Here is a 17599-nt window from a genome sequence, read left to right on the forward strand (position 1 = left end):
CTTATCGTAATTAAACCAGAAAAATGTAAAGTAAATGAACAAAAACAATTTTTAAAGTTTGGGCTCATAAATATTAGATCACTCGCACCAAAAGCAGTTATTGTAAATGAAATGATCACAGATAATAGTTTTGATTTACTCTGCTTGACTGAAACCTGGCTAAAACCAAATGATTATTTTGGTCTAAATGAGTCTACTCCACCAAACTACTGTTATAAGCATGAGCCCCGTCAGACTGGTCGTGGCGGGGGTGTTGCAACAATATATAGTGATATTCTCAATGTTACCCAGAAAACAGGATACAGGTTTAACTCTTTTGAAATACTTCTGCTAAATGTTACTCTGTCAGACATGCAAAAGAAATCTAATGGATCTCTTGCTCTGGCTACTGTGTATAGACCACCAGGGCCGTATACAGAATTCCTGAAAGAATTTGCAGATTTCCTCTCATACCTTCTAGTTACAGTTGATAAGGCGCTAATCATGGGAGATTTTAATATTCACGTTGATAATGCAAATGATACATTAGGACTTGCGTTTACTGACCTAATAAACTCCTTTGGAGTCAAGCAAAATGTCACCGGGCCCACTCATCGTTTTAATCATACACTAGATTTAATTATATCGCATGGCATCGATCTTACTGCTATAGATATTGTACCTCAAAGTGATGATATTACAGACCATTTCCTTGTATCGTGCATGCTGCGTATAACTGATATTAACTATATGTCGCAGCGTTACCGTCTGGGCAGAACTATTGTTCCAGCCACCAAAGAAAGATTCGCAAATAACCTGCCTGATCTATCTCAACTGCTAATTGTACCCAAAAATACACACGAATTAGACGAAATTACTGACAACATGGGCACTATTTTCTCTAATACATTAGAAGCTGTTGCCCCAATCAAATTGAAAAAAGTTAGAGAAAAACGTACTGTACCATGGTATAACAGTAATACTCACTCTCTCAAGTAGTCTTGAACGCAAATGGAGAAAAACTAACTTAGAAGTTTTTAGAATTGCATGGAAAAACAGTATGTCCAGCTATAGACAGGCTCTAAAAACTGCTAGGGCAGAGCATATACACAAACTCATTGAAAATAACCAAAACAATCCTAGGTTTTTATTAAGCACAGTGGCTAAGTTAACAAATTACCAGATGCCACCTGACTCAAATATTCCACCAACGTTAAATAGTAATGACTTTATGAATTTCTTCACTGATAAGATAACATTAGAAATACAATAGCGAATGTAGATTCTACAGCGTCTAACACTTCAGTTTCATCCATCGCACCCAAAGATAAACTGCAGCGCTTTACAACCATAGGACAGGAAGAGCTAAATAAACTTATCACTGTATCTAAACCAACAACATGTTTATTAGATCCTGTACCCTCAAAATTACTGAAAGAGCTGTTACCTGTAGCAGAAGAAACGCTTCTCAATATCATAAACTCGTCGTTAACTTTAGGACACGTCCCAAAACCATTCAAGCTGGCGGTTATCAAGCCTCTTATTAAGAAACCAATACTAGATCCTAGTGTACTGGCAAATTATAGGCCTATTTCAAATCTTCCATTTATGTCTAAAATTTTAGAGAAAGTTGTGTCTGCTCAATTGAGCACCTTCCTGCATTAAAATGATATGTATGAAGAATTTCAGTCAGGTTTTAGGCCCCACCATAGCACAGAAACTGCACTTGTTAAAATTACAAATGACCTGCTTCTTGTGTCAGACCAAGGCTGCATCTCATTTCTAGTCTTACTTGATCTTAGTGCTGCGTTCGACACCATAGATCATGACATACTCATAGATCGATTACAAAACTATACTGGTATTCAAGGGCAGGCTCTAAGATGGTTTAGATCCTACCTGTCCGATCGCTACCATTTTGTTTACTTAAATGGGGAGTCATCTCATTTATCATCAGTAAAATATGGAGTGCCACAAGGATCCGTCCTAGGTCCCCTTCTATTTTCAATATATATGTTGCCCCTTGGTAATATTATTAGAAAATACGGAATTAGCTTCCACTGTTATGCTGATGATACTCAGCTATATATCTCAACGAGACCAGATGAAACTTCCCAATTATCTAAGCTAACAGAGTGTGTTAAAAATGTAAAAGATTGGATGACACACAATTTTCTCCAATTAAATTCGGATAAGACAGAGATACTAATTATTGGACCAAAAAACACTACACAGAATCTTGTAGATTACAATCTGCAACTAGACGGATGTACTGTTACTTCCTCTACAGTCAGAAATCTGGGTGTTATATTAGACAGCAATTTGTCTTTTGAAAATCATATTTCCAATGTTACAAAAACTGCATTATTCCATCTTAGAAACATTGCCAAGCTACGAAACATGTTATCTGTTTCTGATGCAGAAAAGCTAGTTCATGCATTCATGACCTCTAGACTGGACTATTGTAATGCACTTCTAGGTGGTTGTCCTGCTTCTTCAATAAACAAGCTACAGGTCGTCCAAAATGCAGCAGCTAGAGTCCTTATGAGGTCAAGAAAATATGATCATATTACCCCAATTTTACAGTCTCTGCACTGGCTACCTATTAAGTTCCGTATCAGTTACAAATTATCATTACTTACCTATAAGGCCCTAAATGGTTTAGCTCCAGCGTACCTAACTAGTCTTCTACCACGTTACAACCCATCACGCACCCTAAGGTCACAAAACGCTGGACTTTTGGTCGTTCCTAGGATAGCAAAGTCCACTAAAGGAGGTAGAGCTTTCTCACATTTGGCTCCCAAACTCTGGAATAGCCTTCCTGATAATGTTCGGGGTTCAGACACCCTCTCTCTGTTTAAATCTAGATTAAAAACACATCTCTTTCGCCAAGCATTCGAATAATGTATCTTTTTAATTGTGAGTGTAGTTGCATCTGTTCAAAGTTGCATTTTTATTCATTAGCTTGGGTTAAACTAATTTTACTTTGTTGATCAGCAGCTATGCTAATGATGTCTGTATTTTGTTTCTATGTTTCGCCACGGGAATTACATCCCGTGGTAACTAGGATTTAAACAAGCTCCAGTCTGGATCCAGAACACCTGAGAAGAGATGATGCTGACGCTCAGAGGACCCCAGATGATGCTAACCTTGAATCAACAAACATAACTAACAATTATTGCTAAATGTGTGACTGAATCATATAATAACTTAATAATATTGATAGTTCATCGTCTAGCTGACTACGTCTTGTATTATTATTATTATTTTTTCTAAAATCCTGTCAAATGTGCACAAACTACTAGCTACTACTAAATATTGTAGAAACATAATTTTCTGTAAAGTTGCTTTGTAACGATTTATTTTGTAAAAAGCGCTATACAAATAAACTTGAATTGAATTGAATTGAACTAGAAAAATACAATAAGAATATTTGAGTAAGAAAAATAAGAATAACAAGAAAAAAAGAAAAAAAAAACTTTGTTTGCCAGAAATGCAGCATTTACAATGAATTACGATGCAAATAAGTGCTGATGGCCACTTATACAGATGGTAACAAAACAAACTATGCAATATAATTGTAATAAAATATATTGGTTGCACTTTATTTTACAGTACGTGTACTAACATGTACTTATAGTGTGCTTACAGTGTATTTACCTAAGAAAGTTCTGGTAATACAAGGTAACTACATGGGGTAGGGTTAGGTTTAGGGGTAGGTTCAGGGTTAGTACCTAGTTATTACATAGTTATTGTAATTACTATAAGTACATAGTATATACATGAGGAACAGGACTGTAAAATAAAGTGGTCCTGATTGAAATTGAGCATCAGCCGACAGTCAGCTGTTCCTGACGTGTACCAATCCAGTCTTAACACCTATCACATGCGGTCTATTAAAATTTCCCATTCTTCAGTGTCTCTTCCATCACATCGCTGCTTGCAATTAACTCCCTCCTCCAACCCCAGCTCCACCAACTGAAGCTGTAATCCGATCTAACTTTGTTCTTTCTTTACGGTCTCTTCAGTGGAAGCAGTCTCTATCACACTTGTTTACAACTGTGAATCGTAATTATGTATGCTTACAATGGTTCAGTTCTTTACCCCGGGGGGGGGTTTGTCTTGCTGATCTGAGCAAGCATGGCTGCATGGACATGCATGTGGAGTGTTGCCCAGAACATAACCATACCACCAACATTAACTGTATGCAATATAATTGTCATAAAATATACTTGACGGAAGTGGTCCTGATTGAATATTTTTTTTCGGTAGCACTTGTTTAGTTTAACCTCTTAGCCTGCACCCCGATGCCGGCGTCCTGAATGCCCCTCAACTTGCACGTGTCAGTGTTTATGAATTGATTAAATGAAACGTAAGGGTCCACTGAACGACAGAACTGTTTGCGTCCGTTATGGAATATCTCATGGTCAGAAACTGTGTCTTGGTTTTGCAGTGCACAGTGTCACAAACAGAATGAGATGATCTACCGGAAGAAGAGAATGAATTAATGATAGGCAAAAGATAGTGTATTTGAATTTTGGTGCTCTCTCCTGGTGGCTTGTGAGGCACCTGTCAGCTGATGGAGGCGGAACTTATAGCGATCGCCTTTTTCTTTGTTTGTTTTATTTTTCAACAGTTTTTATATATGTGAGAGTGTTTTTTATATTGAATGTGAACTTATCTGCATGATTACCATCTGTTTGAGTGCAAATAAGCCCAAATCAGCTCGCTATTACTGCATGATCATGGCTATCAAAGTGAACGCATCTATATGAATAGAAAGAGTGGATTATTTACTTAATGGCACATTTGTGTTATTACCATCTGTATAAGTGGCCATCAGCACTTATTTGCATCGAATTTCTAGCAATCTCAGGATTTTAACAGGTTAAAAGTAGACATGTCAAGTTTTACATAGATATATCTCTTATATCTCTTCGTTGAGTATTCACTGAGTTACAGTTCATTTTAATGACGCGTTTCTAAATGAAGATCACCCGCAGTGATCTTCCTGTCGGGGTTATCAGGAGAAAATGCCTCATTACACATATACGGGTGAATCGACTCCAAAGGGTTAAAATGATGAGTGGTTCGGGTGACGCTTTGCTTTGACCTCAAAAGAGTTTATTAAGTAAATGTAAATGCAAGACCATATGAAAAATTACAAATAATTTTGTGATTTTTACAGATGCAGATACAAATACTGGGTCTGCTGTACACCCCTATTTAGTAGTCATATGGAGTGTAGCATCCTGGAGATGTTGTCCAACAAGAATTCCATTGGGGTGGAGGCCATGAGCATGAAAAAGCCTAGGACGTCCCCAGAAAAGTTTCCAATATTCCAGAGCAAAGTAAGTTTGAACTGGATCATAACTATCCACAAACATCTACACTCTGAGCAGGGGCTGTGCACTAGGGCTTGCATAGACTAGTCGAGTAGTCGAGTGATCGACTACTTCGACCACTAGTCGGCGCTATCGGAAACAATCGACTACTCGAGCATGCATTAACCATAATGCGTACAAAGAGTTTGCAAGTACGACATGAATTTTAGGATTACAAAATTGCGTGTAGCTGTTACTTTCTATGACCTTATCTATGTTGCATGTAAAATTAAAATATGTAATGTAATAATTAGGGGTGTGCCTGAAGCTGAATTCCTTATTCTATGGATAATGGTTTCAAAAATGAATAACAGACAAATAAATTCAGAATAATTCTGTCTGAATACTGTGATAATGAAGGCTGAAGCTGGCACAGTCTGGAGTTTGCTAGATAACAGTTGAGTCAGGGAATCAGCACAATATTATACAACAGACCTCTAATGTCACGAGTGTGAAGTGAATGAATGTAAACTTTATGAATGAAGGGACCGAGAATCAAACACAGCATTGCTGATGTCTCTCCGTGCATCTCTCAGAAATCAGAGCTTTGCAAGAGTAATATCACCTATAATAATACATCATAGACATTCTATTATTTGTATATGTATAAAATGCAATGATTTAAAGCTTAGGCTACGATAATACAAATTAATGGATTAAGCACAGCGCTCACCAATCAAACAGCCGCTCTGCACGTCAGTTCTAGTAGGCTAATAATCATCTTCGATACAGATACATTTTCTACTTGTCCTATGTGTTTGCATCTTTACCTTTTGCTGGTTTGCGCGGGACACACACATTTCGTTAGTGAAGTTCAAGACTTGCTTAAAGTGTTCTGCGTAATGAAAATGTGTGCTTTGAATGGATTCAGTTGTGTGCAAATGATCACTAAACGTTTGTCATGACATCTCTCTGCTTGCATGATAAATGTTAGTTTAGAAATTAATAATCATCTTAGTTTAACCCAACATACTTGTTCAGTGATATCTATGAAAAAACTATAGCCATAATGGTCTTATTAACACTGTATTTGAATGCAGATATGAAAAATGTTATGATTGTTACAGACACAAATACAGATAAAATACTGGCTGTTACATGAAAATTTAAATATGTAATGTCATAATTATAAAGTTGACAATTTACATATGTAATTGTTGCATATGGCTATGAATTAATAAGCGTTTATTGAAAAAAAACAAAAAAAAACAAAAAACAATTTAATGTATTTTCATTTACAGAAGCTTGAACCACAAGTAGTTGAGTAACTCAAGTTTTTTTTAAATAAAAAAATCGACTAGTAGAAATCAGTAGTCGTGCAACCCCTACTGTGCACTTTAAACTCTGAGGTGGGGAAACACCCTACTCAGCCCAAACTTAATATGCAGGATTCAGAGATATCAAGCAAGATATCATCTTCTGCACTTGACTTCTGAAAGCAAACATGATGGCTCACTAACAATGTGTATGATCCTCAGATCATGATGGCCAGACCTGTTATAGGCAAGGAAGACATAAACAGGTTAAGAATGAACCTCTTAAATGATGGTGACTACCATGGTCCCATGCCTTCCTGAACTCATAGACCAATGCCTAAGCGGATATGTCTAAGGAGCCCAGAAGACCAATCTAACTACAGATGCAACATCATTGGCAGCAGAAAACTGAGTGAGGCAAAACAGCTGTCTCAGGGGACATCCCCAAATCAATCTTGGTCACTAAAACACCCTTAGAGAGAAAGCTCACAAGCTTCTCTACACAGAGAATATATATATATATATTAGGGGTGTAACGATACGCGTATTCGTATTGAACCGTTCGGTACGACGCTTTCGGTTCGGTACGCGGTACGCATTATGTATGGTTCGTTGGAGTAATTAATTATATTTGAAAAAAAAAAAAAAAGAGAGAGAGAGAAATATAATGATATGCGTTCAACAAGTGAAAAGTGAAAGTGACATTCAGCCAAGTATGGTGACCCATACTCAGAATTTGTGCTCTGCATTTAACCCATCCGAAATGCCCACACACAGAGCAGTGAACACACACACACACACACACTGTGAGCACACAACCGGAGCAGTGGGCAGCCATTTATGCTGCGGCGCCCGGGGAGCAGTTGGGGGTTCGATACCTTGCTCAAGGGCACCTAAGTCGTGGTATTGAAGGTGGAGAGAAAGCTGTTCATGCACTACCGCCACCCACAATTCCTTCCGGCCCGAGACTAGAACTCACAACCCTTCGATTGGGAGTCCGACGCTCTAACCATTAGGCCACGACTTCCCTTAAAGAACCAGCTCTCCCCGTCGGGGAATCGAACCCCGGTCTTCCGCGTGACAGGCGGAGATACTGTCCACAATACTAACGAGGAGCAAGGTAGCCCAATAACCCAAACAACGTAACAGGCAACGCCCCTGACACTCCCGAAGAAGAAAAAAACACCATCTTATACGTTTATGTTAGGCTACTCAGCAGGCGCTCGCTCACTCAGTACGCGCTGAAGGCTCGTTGCAAAATAGCCAATGCGTTTAACAGACTAGAAATGAGAAGATCCTCCAATAACCAACAGGTCTGGTGTTTGGGTGCACTTTGGATTCCCTTTAAGCTATAATGGTGATGGCAAGAGAGTGGTGGATAAAAAAACAACGGTATGTCGCATCTGCAACATGACAGGGTACACCAGCGGGAATAAAAAAAAAAAAAAAAAAAAAAACACCAGCGGGAAAATCTGGGATATATGCGTCAGTACTATCTGGGAAAAGACGAAAAAAAGGAGAAACATGCACGCAGCAAACTATCCCTGCAGCATTTAGAAACTATAGCTTACAGGGAATCCAACCCAAACACCAGACCTGTTGGTTATTTTAGGATCTTATATTTCTGGTCTGTTAAAGGCATTCGACATTTTGCAACGAGCCTTCAGCGCGTGCTGAGTGAGCGAGCGCCTTAGGGGCCGTTCACATATCGTGCCTAAAAACGCATGGAAAACGCTAAGCGCGTCTTTCTCCTCCTTTCCAAAGCGCTCGGGCAGAAGCGCTCATGAGGCGTCTGTCTTTGCTAAGCAACAATGACGTGCTCTCTCCATGAGACGCGGAAATTTCAGCGAAGGATAAATGGATTTGCAGCTCTAAAAATCGCTTGCAGTAGCTCTGCTACTAAATTTATTTCAAAATTGCAATCCATATACAACTATGATCAGCTGATCCTTCATCTTGGCTGAGCTCTCAACGTTGTTACGGGAAAGGATGAAGCTGATTGGTTAGTTCTTGTCACATGACCCGCGGTGCGCTTGCGGCATTCTGAAAAGTTGAGATGTTTTTACATTTTGCTGTATCTAAAACGTATCGAACCGAACCGAACCGAACCGTGACATCAGTGTATCGTATCGAACCGAACCGTGAATTTTGTGAACCGTTACACCCCTAATATATATATATATATATATATATATATATATATATATATATATATATATATATATATATACAGTACAGACCAAAAGTTTGGACACACCTTCTCATTCAAAGAGTTTTCTTTATTTTCATGACTATGAAAATTGTAGTCACACTGAAGGCATCAAAACTATGAATTAACACATGTGGAAGTATATGCATAACAAAAAAGTGTGAAACAACTGAAAATATGACATATTGTAGGTTCTTCAAAGTAGCCACCTTTTGCTTTGATTACTGCTTTTCACACTTTTGGCATTATCTTGATGAGCTTCAAGAGGTAGTCACCTGAAATGGTTTTCACTTCACAGGTGTGCCCTGTCAGGTTTAATAAGTGTGATTTCTTGCCTTATAAATGGGGTTGGGACCATCAGTTGTGTTGTGCAGAAGACAGGTGGATACACAGCTGATAGTCCTACTGAATAGACTGTTAGTATTTGTATTATGGCAAGAAAAAAGCAGCTAAGTACAGGAAAACGAGTGGCCATCATTACTTTAAGAAATGAAGGTCAGTCAGTCCAAAAAATTGGGAAAACTTTGAAATTGTCCCAAAGTGCAGTCACAAAAACCATCAAGCGCTACAAAGAAACTGGCTCACATGGGGACCACCCCAGGAAAGGAAGACCAAGAGTCACCTCTGCAGCGGAGGATAAATTAATCCGAGTCACCAGCGTCAGAAATCGTAGGTTAACAGCAGCTCAGATTAGAGACCAGGTCAATGGCACACGGAGTACTAGCAGCAGACACATCTCTAGAACAACTGTTAAGAGGAGACTGTGTGAATCAGGCCTTCATGGTAGAATATCTGCTAGGAAACCACTGCTAAAGAAAGGCAACAAGCAGAAGAGACTTGTTTGGGCTAAAGAACACAAGGAATGGACATTAGACCAGTGGAAATCTGTGCTTTGGTCTGATGAGTCCAAATTTGAGATCTTTGGTTCCAACCACCGTGTCTTTGTGCGACGCAGAAAAGGTGAACGGATGGACTCTCATACCTGGTTCCCACCGTGAAGCATGGAGGAGGAGGTGTGATGGTGTGGGGGTGCTTTGCTGGTGACACTGTTGGGGATTTATTCAAAATTGAAGGCATACTGAACCAGCATGGCTACCACAACATCTTGCAGTGGCATGCTATTCCATCCGGTTTGCTTTTAGTTGGACCATCTTTTATTTTTCAACAGTACAATGACCCCAAACACACCTCCAGGCTGTGTAAGGGTTATTTGACCAAGAAGGAGAGTGATGGGGTGCTGCACCAGATGACCTGGCCTGCACAGTCACCGGACATGAACGCAATCAAGATGGTTTGGGGTGAGCTGGACCGCAGAGTGAAGGCAAAAGGGCCAACAAGTGCTAAGCATCTCTGGGAACTCCTTCAAGACTGTTGGAAGACCATTTCAGGTGACTACCTCTTGAAGCTCATCAAGAGAATGCCAAGAGTGTGCAAAGCAGTAATCAAAGTAATCAAAAGGTGGCTACTTTGAAGAACCTAGAATATGACATATTTTCAGTTGTTTCACACTTTTTTGTTATGTACATAATTCCACATGTGTTAATTCACAGTTTTGATTCCTTCAGTGTGAATCTACAATTTTCATAGACATGAAGATAAAGAAAACACTTTGAATGAGAAGGTGTGTACAAACTTTTGGTCTGTACTGTATATATATGCATATTATTGTGTGTGGAGAGTCTGGCTCGGTGTGGATATTATAGTGACACAGCCGAGCTAAATATAGCCCCAACCCACACTTTCTAAAATGCTCATTTGCCTTGGTTTCTCCATAACGCCTTCACACACACTGTCAAACAAACGGCTCCTAAAAACAGAAACAGATGGTAACCTTTTTTGAAGGCACCCTTGTATACTTCTGGGGAACCTGCCTGTGATATCACGGGCTACTGTGGCCAATAGGATTGGAGTTGTTTCATATATGCTTCAGACACTGGTCATGCTGGCGGCAGTCCCATAGTGTCTGCTCGAGGATGCAACGTGAATTCCCTAGAAGGGGAAAAACTTTGATCACCGCATCATATTCCTAAGAGTAAGGGGAAATTATGAACTTTAGGGTTTCAGAGCGAACCAGACAAATTAAAGATTGATTGGGAGCTTGGCTGAAACATGAGGAGCCAAATTCCACAGAAAGGCTCAAGACTCAGGATGTTATTAATCAAATCCTAGCACCACAAGTCTGAAGCAAGTCCACTAACTAGTAGCTTGAACAGCTTTCAAAATTAGAACAAAAGAACAATTATTGACAATTCTGATCTGGAAAAGAGATTGTTAAATTTGGGGCAAGTAATCAAGATTGATGGTCAAAGAGATGCACAGCATGACCATCACATGTAAATCCATGATAGTAATCATGATCACAAACTCTTTGGATGGACTTTCCCCCACCTAGAAGAAAAGAACCAGAATTAAATTCCTTTAAGGGGATATTTTAACCTCTGGTCTCCACAGAATGTCCTTATGTTCAAAGAATGGCACAGAAAAGTGTTTTACAGATGTAGATGCACCAAAAAGAAAGAAAAAAACTTACAAACGAATATTAGTCCATTGCTTTACCCCATTGCAGTCAAAGATCACCGACAGCCCCCCAGATTATTGTTGTTTCAATTTAACAGCACATTAAAACATCACACTCTTACTTGATCAGGACAAACTGTGCATCGGTAGAAAGATTAAAGATTCTTGCTGCTTTTCTTTTAATAAAACATTGTTGCAGTTTAGTAATTTATATCTATATGTTTTAGAAGTTAATTTTTATTCCATCTCCTATCCTGAAAAGCCTGTCTTGCAGCATTGACAAAAAAATAATGTTCACATTAATTCTGAATTATTTTGCAATTCTAACGTGTATCTTTTCTTCTCCACCTGTTTTTTTTCTGACCCTGCTGTCCCCAGTGAACATTTTTTTGTCCAATGGTCATGCCTTAACATAGCAATTTCTGTGTTGCATTAGTTTAGAATGTTTCTCATGGGGATTCATAATTTAAATAATACAAATGTAAGACTTTTTCCATGTACACGAAAGGCATATTTCTGTCAAATATTGTTCACAAATATGTCTGAATCTGTGCACTTCTCCTTTGCCTAAATAATCCATCCACCTCACAGTATCAAGATGGTGATTAGACAGCATGATTATTGCACAAGTATGCCTTAGGCTGGCCACAATAAAATGCCAATCTAAAATGAGCACTTTTATCACACAGCACAAATCCACAGATGTCGCATGTTTTGAAGGAGCGTGCAATTGGCATGCGGACTGCAGGAATGTCCACCTGAGCTGTTGCCTGTAAATTGAATGTTAATTTCTCTACAATAAGCCATCTCCAAAGGCATTTCAGAGAATTTGGCACTACATCCAACCGACCTCACAACTGCAGTAACCACACCAGCCCAGGATCTCCATGTCCAGCATCGTCATCTCCAATATCGTCTAACACAAGCCACCCGGACAACTGCTGCAACAATCTGTTTGCATAACTAAAGAATGTCTCAGGGAAGCTCATGTGCATGCTCGTCATCCTCATCGGGGTCTCAACCTGACTGCAGTTTGTCGTCATAGCCAGCTAGATTTGGCAAATGCTCACATTCGATGGTGTCTGGTACATTGTAGAGGTGTTTTCTTCATGGATGAATCTCGGTTTTCACTGTACAGAGCAGATGGCAGACAGCATGTTTTGCATCATGTGGGTGAACGGTTTGCTGATGTCAATGTTGTGGATCGATTGGTGGTGGTGGGGTTATGGAATGGGCAGGCATATGTTATGATCAATGAAAACAGGTGCATTTTACTGATGGCATTTTGAATGCAAAGAGATACCGTGACGAGATCCTGAGGCCCTTTGTTATGCCATTCATTCAAGACATCACCTCATGTTGCAGCATGATAATGCATGGTCCCATCTTGCAAGGATCTGTACACAATTCCTGGAAGCTGAAAACATACCACTTCTTGCATGGACAGCATACTCACTGGATATGTCACCCACTGAGCAAGTTTGGGATGCTCTCGATCGGCGTATACGACATTGTGTTCCAGTTCCTGCCAATATCAAGCTACTTCACACAGCCATTGAAGAAGAGTGGACCAACTTTCCACAGGCCACAATCAACAACAATCGACAACAATCAACAACCTGATCAACTTTATGCGAATGAAAATGTGTTGCACTGTTTGAGGCAAATGGTGGTCACAACAGATACTGACAGGTTTTCAGACCTCTCTGGACCCCTCAATACAGTAAAACAGACAATTCACAGAGGCCTTTTATTGTTGCCATCCTAATGCACACTGTAATAATCATGCTGTCTAAGCATCTTGAGATCCCACACCTGTGAGGTGGATGGATTATCTTGGAAAAAGGGTTATGCTCACTAAAACAGATTTAGACAGATTTGTGAACAATTTCTAAGAGAAATAGGCCTTTTGTGTACATAGAAAAGTCATAGATCTTTGAGTTCAGCTCATGAAAAATGGGGGCAAAAGAATTGTGTTGCGTTTATAATTTTGTTCAGTGTATATTGTTCTCATCAAGCCAGACAACTTTCTATTTAACAGTCATTAGCTATGACCAACAGAAAGTCAGCTATTTTGATTTGAATATGGATTTTTGGAAATATATAATTGTGAATTTATTCATACTTCTCAAAAGAGATTTATACTATACACACCAAACTTTGTCTACATAATGCAAAAAGATTTAGAAACCTAAAATGCAAACAGATATTGGATATCTTGAACAGTGTTGCCATGACAATTTATTAAAATGATTAAAATTTCAAGGATGACCACCAGATGAAGCTATAGGATAAAAAATTGAAGCCTGTTCAACCCATCCTCATTGTATCAGAATGATAAAAATAATGCACAGAATCTGTTTATATGTATTGTACTGTCATTATATGTTTACGCAATTATTGTAGAAATGCTTATACAGCATTAAAATCATTTAAAAAGAATCTGTACATTTGATATATTCTACCCTTTCTTACTGAAAGGATAATCCTCTGTCTGAGGTGTCTTCTTGTTCTTACTCTTGCTTTATAGTAGATTGCAGACTTATAAGTGCATTACCGTCACCTATCTCTGAAATGGACCATTGACACTCTATCTACAATCTCGATTGGAAGTGTCAATGGTCCATTTGAGAGATAGGCGGTGGTAATGCACTTATATAAGTCTGTGATCCACCGTAAAACTAAAAGAACATGCGTCAGGCGCCGGCTGTTGAGAACACGCTCAGGATGCACTCAGGACAGTTCAGACATATATATAAACGATATAAATACTGTTCAGTTTCTTTTTTACTACCAAGACGCAGTTTCCGACCGTGAGTTATTCCATAACGGACACAAACAGTTCTGTCGCTGAAGAAATGAAACGTAAACAATTGAATTATGATCCATATTACATCGTTATTGCTTCTTTGGACTAAACGGGCTTCATGAGATGTCGTTCAGTGGACCCTTACCTTCCTAAATAAACTGGGATTTACAGCTGTGGATGTGTTTATGACACGTTATTACGACGGATCTGGTATGTACAGCGTTTCTAATGTTCATGTTTGTATGTGTTCTGCTTACACAAATGTAGCACATACAGTCTTTATAAGCTTTCCATTGAAAAACAGCGATCTGTCGTCGATGCTTGAGGCTTAGATCTTTATGATACATAGATTGTCAAGATTACATTTTTCCCATTTCATTTAATCTATTCATAAACACTGGCACGTGAGAGTTGAGTGGCTTTGAGGACGAGGGCGTCGGGGTGCAGGTTAAGAGGTTAATTACTGTCTCAATTCGGCGTGGCATGGAGGTGATCAGTTTGTGGCACTTCTAAGGTGATATGGAAGCCCAGGTTTCTTTGACAGTGATCTTTGTTTGTTATCGTTTCTCATTTTCCTCTTGACAATATCCCATAGATTCTCTATGGGGTTCAGGTCTGGTGAGTTTGCTGGCCAGTCAAGCACACCAATGTCATGATCATGTAACCAACTTTTGGTGCTTTTGACAGTGTGGGCAGGTGCCAAATCCTGCTGGAAAATGAAATCAACATCTTCAAAAAGCTGGTCAGTGGGAGGAGGTCACGTGACCCATGCGCGCGATGGTCGAATGACTCTGATGCTCCATCCAAACCTTCTTCCTTTTCCTAAATAACAATATATAGAATTGACAGCCAGTTTTTTTTTTTTTTTTTTTACTCTGCATAGTGTCAGTATAATGTACGGAAACAAAAAACAGAACTCCTCGCCGTCCACATCTCCCTCCGGGAAGAAAAAGATGAAGCTACCGAGCACTGAGGCTAATCTGACAGACGCCATTGCAGAGGAGCTTTCAGAACAAGTAGCGTTTGAAACTACGATTCAAAATGCAATTCGGATGGCTATGGAGGACATGAAATCCTCTTTGATTGAGCTCCACCAAGAAATGCAATCCCAAAGTGACACAGTACGAGACTTGGGTTTGAAGGTAAACAAGATTCAAGGGGAGACACGACAAAAAAGGATTTGAACGTGCACAACAGAGCAGCATAACCTCACCTTGAAAATTGCGGAGTTAGAAGACAGGTCTCGCCGTAATAATCTATGTTTGGTGGGGCTGCCGCAAGGCAGGGAAGGGGGTGATCCAACTGGTTTCCTTCAAAAGATGCTCCCTATCTGGATACCCGTGCTAAAGAGTAAGGGATCGACCTAAATAGACCACACGCACAGAATCTATGGCTCCGATAAATCCCGTACTTTGATCTTTCACGTGCTACTATATTAGGATCGACAGGCAATTCTTCAGGGAGCCAGGGAAGTGATGAAAACTGAACCAATTCGTGACCAAGAGTCCATACTGTGTTTTTTTCTCAGACTACAGGGTTTACCTCCCGTAGACGACAGACCTTCGGAGGCATTCAAGAGGAATTGCACACCCTTGGAATTCAAAACTTGGTGGTAATCAACACTCCTTTGATTCATTCAAAAAAGCAGAGGATTTCTTAGTGGAAGCTCGTAATACTCCTGGATCGGCCACCAGACGTAAATTGTCCTTTTATGGTCCAGAGCCCCCCCCCCCCCCGAGTCTATGGATGAGTAAAAGGAGTCAACCGTGATAGAAGTGAGTATGCCGATAATGTAAAGTGCTAGCAATGTTAACAACTCATTTCAGAGGAGTCCTGTTTACGTTTTTTTTCTTTTTTCTTTTTCTCAAACATTTGTATTTTGTTGTATTTATTTTATACAGAAAATATATACGGCTGTCACTACTGTTTATACTATATTTACTTCGTTTGTTATATACTACATACTTCATGTTTCAATAGAAGAGAGTGTTTGACGTTCTATTGAACGACAGTGGATGTTGTCACGGGCCCTTATAATGATGGGGGAATTTGTGGTCTCTAATGGTTTTTTTTTTTGTTCATGTTACTTCTATTTACCTCTTACAATGTTTTAGTTTCATCACAGGTTAAACGGATAAATTTTTGGTTTTGCATATCATATTAAAATTTGTATCTTTGTTTCATTAGATTATGGATGAATAAAAAATGATATCACTTAATATTAGAGGTCTTAACAGTCCAAATAAATGAGCTAAATTCTTGATCTGCTTGTGCAGGAAAGGATTGATATCGCTCTAATTCAGGAAACTCATCTAAAGAGAGCAGATGTTCAGAGATTACAGAATAAATTTTCTAAAGTTGTAGCCTTTTCTACTGATAACACTAAAACTAAAGGTACAGTTATTTTGATTGCACGGAACTGTAATCTCATGATTGACAGGAAAGTCAGGATCAATCTGGCAGGCTTGCTTATTTTTGTACTAGCATTAAGGGGAGGAAAATAGCTTTTGTATCAATCTATGCTCCTACAATATTTGAGACAAATTTTTCCCACACGTAACTAATGATTTACTTTCATTAGTCCGATAATCAGACTATTCTCTGATTATCGGAGGGGATATGAATGAGGTGACTGACCCTGTATTGGACAGATCTTCTTCCTGTAAAGTTCAGCTTAATTCCTTGGTTGCGCTTAATGACTTCGTGAAAATGCGGAATTTGGTTGACGTTTGGAGAACGGGGAACCCCTCGAGTAGAAATTAAAAACTTTTTTTACGGCACAACATCTCTCTTTTTCTAGAATATTTTATCTACTATGCTCCGAGGAAATTTTGAACTCTTTTGACCAGACAATTATACTACCAGCTATTCTTGCAGATCATAATTCTTTAATGGTAGAATTTGAATGTGCTCCATTTGTTGACAGATCTCTGTGGTGGTGTTTCAATATCTCTCTTTTCAAAGCTGGTCTGTCCGAATTTCTTTCATTTAATGTTGGTTCACACGAAGACCCTATTTTTGCCTGGGAAGCTACGAAAGGTTTTATAAAAGATTTTTCTATAGCCTTTGCTACTAACGTAAAAAAGGCACATAATCAGAGAATTGACCATTTAGAACAAGAATGTCAAAAACTTAATTTGTCACTTAAATCTTCCTCTAATTCAAATTATAAGACGCTTCAGACCCTTAAAGTGGAATTGAATGATCTTTTGAGAAGGAAAGCGGAATTTGTGATTCACAGAACCAGACAGTCCTATTACTTTTGTGGTGCCAGACCGAGCAAACTTTTAGCCCGAGCAAACTTTTAAGACTGAAGCAAAATCAGGCAAAAGCCTACATTGAAAAAAATAAGCACCCTTCTATTGGATTGGTTGGGAATAGCAAAGAAATGAATTCCTCATTTTCTGATTTCTTTTCCAAACTCTATATCAGAGCTGCAGAGTTT

General features: G+C 39.1%; 1 protein-coding gene and 1 non-coding gene across 4 annotated transcripts in view; both read right to left on the reverse strand.

The window, feature by feature from the left end:
* Positions 1-17599, reverse strand: part of plxdc1 (plexin domain containing 1) — a 293884-nt gene that overhangs the window by 27257 nt on the left and 249028 nt on the right. The gene's annotated exons all lie outside the window — the stretch shown is intronic.
* trnad-guc (transfer RNA aspartic acid (anticodon GUC)) lies at positions 7663-7734 on the reverse strand. The gene has a single exon. It is a non-coding gene; the product is annotated as a tRNA-Asp (tRNA).

Source organism: Carassius auratus, unplaced genomic scaffold, assembly GCF_003368295.1.
Source record: "Carassius auratus strain Wakin unplaced genomic scaffold, ASM336829v1 scaf_tig00214405, whole genome shotgun sequence".
Classification (NCBI taxonomy): Eukaryota; Metazoa; Chordata; class Actinopteri; order Cypriniformes; family Cyprinidae; genus Carassius; species Carassius auratus.